Here is a 2,797-nt window from a genome sequence, read left to right as displayed (position 1 = left end):
CCAGCCGAAGGACCACTGCGGTGGTGGAGCACCCACCGAAATGCCGCTGAAATTCGGGAGCGACGCCTCTCGATGATGTCACTTGTCGACGGCAGGCGGCGTCAGCAAGAGGCGTCCCCACCAAAATTTGGGGGCAATGCCTCTCGATGACATCACTTGTTGGCAACAAGCGTCATCATCGAGAAGCATCCCCACCAAAATGCTGCTGCGGCATTTCGGCGGGTGCTCTCCCGAGGGCCAGGACGCGGGCACATTAAGATGCCATGGCGCCCGCAGGCACCGCGTTGGGGACCCCTGCCCTAGACTATAAACTGTTTGGGGGCGAGGACTGTCTTGTTGCTCCTCATTTGTCCAATGCCTAGCACAGTGGAGTCCTGATTCATGACTAGGGCTTGTAGGTGCTACCACAATACAAATAAATTAGTGCAGATCAGATCAGAACTAGGAATAGATGCCAAACTCCTTAGTCCCAATCCAGTGCTCTATCCACTGGATCACCCTTCCTCCTGCTACTTATGGCCTCTAGCCTCCCTCTTCGGCATCCTGAACACACCCTGGTAGAAAGGAAGAAAAGAACCCTGCAAGAACAGAGATAAGGAATTTACAGTTGATAAAAACACTGCAGCCTCAGTGTCCTTCATTTACACAGGAGGCGATCTGCCGCATTGCAATGCCCAACGGATTTTCTAATAAAGGAATGAATAGAACAGGAGTTGATTTTTAGTGTGTTGATGTGTATGAAATTATCTAGTCAGAGAGAAAAGAGATTGAACTGATTTTTTTGAGATGTAATATCACACTCTGTATATTGAAAACCGTAGTAATTTGATAACAGCTGTCACTTCCATCCCATAATCTTCTTCTACTTAAATAAACTGCCATGGAACAAGAGGCCTGTCTTTAATTTGATCTGCTGGGCCTTGTTGGAAATGAAACACTCATAGCTGGCAGTGGCTGACGACATGTTACTGTCTGCTTAGGCAGAGTCCTTCTTTGTCTCTTGCTTCCTTTCCATATTGCTCCAAGGACAGGTCAGCCCACTGGACTCAGACACCTCTCAGATAGCTGTGAAGGAAGATGCTGTCTCATGCTCCAAGAAATGAGCCAACGTCAAATTATTGGGGGTTAAGATGAAACATTCCCTGTGGGCAAGTTATCCCATAACTGTAGGGTTTCTTGTAGCTTCCTCTGAAGCTTATTTTGATCTCAGTTGGAGACCAGAATATTGGACTAGTTGAACCACTGATCTAGTCTAGTCTGGCAGTTCCTATGAGCAGAATGGCTCTGGCATTCTGATATGCTGGTGGTTGTTGTGTATGAATCTAAAGAGAGAGGAGTTAATCAGTGGGAGAGTGTTTTCCCTGGATATCAACACTGTCTCATGGCAGGAATTAGATTAGCTACTTTTTCTTTGAGATTCTTGTTTACTCCCACTACTCTGTCATTTTACACCACACCTTATTCTTGCAACAGCCTCTCACTTTATGGATGCACAAAATCCCCTTCCATAAAACAGTTGGAGGAGGAGCATTAAAGAGGCCTTCACTCTGAAGTGGGTTGAAAATGGTTTGTGGATGGACAGATGGGACCTCTTGCCCTGGGAAGAGCTGAGAGTGGTTGAGACAGATGGATGGGCAGGAGACAATGCTGAAGAGGCTTTCACTCTGCAACAGGGTTGGGGATAGTGAGAATGGAGACAGGAAACACACTGAAAATATGTTCACCCTGCACTGAGTTCAAAATAGTGGCAATGGATGGATAGGCAGGAACAATGCACAAGAGGCCTCTACCTTCCAAAGGTGCGTAGACTAGATAATAGCCTGATCTTCCTATTTAACACCAAGAATTGACTGCTGTACCTTATGTATTCTGCACTCTCTGATTTCAGTGACTAGGGAATATAGAACAAAGCAGAGCATCTGTTCCATGCATGATGCTATTTATGAGTGTCTTTGTATGGCAATTCTGAAAGAGCTTGTTGTCAACATTTTCTCCTCTGTCCCAAGTGATGTGGTTTGTGGTTAGTCCTGCTTATCAGTGACTTAATGTTCATCCATTGAACAATGCTGACACTGGGACTCGGAAGACAATCAATAATAAATAACTGACAGAAGAAACTTACCCAGGAGTTGAAGTCCTCCCCCATCCCCAAAACTGGTACATTGTTCATGAAAGCTAGACACTTCTCCACAAACAGTATCCCATCCACAGGACCTGGTTCTTCCCTCAGCTGTGCTGATGAAACTCCATTTATAGCAGTGAAGTTACTCCTGATTTCCCCCTGTCCTCCCATTAGTGAGATCATAGAACCCAAGGGTTAGAAGGGACTGCAAGGTCATCTTCAAGTCTAACCCCTCTAAATATGCAGGAGTTGTTACATCTAAACTTTCCAAAGCAATGGATATCCAGGCTCCTTTTGAAAACCTCCAGTGAAGAAGCTTCCACAACCTGCTGAGGCAGTCTGTTCCATTGCCCTACGTTTCTTACAGTTAGGAAGTATTTCCTCAGATTTAATCTAAATCTGCTATGTGGTATTTTGAACCCATTGCCTCTTGTCCTACCCTTGGTGGCAAAAAAGAACATTTCTCCATTTTTTTATGGCTGCCTTTCAAGTATCTGAAGATGCTATCAAGTCCCCACTTAATCTCCTCTTTTTTCAAACTAAACATATCCAGTTCCTTCAGCCTTTGCTCATATGTCTTGCATTCCATGCCTTTGATATTCTTTGTCACTTGCCTCTGGATCCTTTCCAATTTCTCTACTTCTTTTCTATTCATTGGTGACCCAAATTGGAAAC

This window comes from Mauremys reevesii, linkage group 12 (genome assembly GCF_016161935.1).
Source record: "Mauremys reevesii isolate NIE-2019 linkage group 12, ASM1616193v1, whole genome shotgun sequence".
Classification (NCBI taxonomy): Eukaryota; Metazoa; Chordata; order Testudines; family Geoemydidae; genus Mauremys; species Mauremys reevesii.
The sequence above is the reverse complement of the archived record's forward strand: the minus strand, read 5'-3'. Positions refer to the sequence as shown.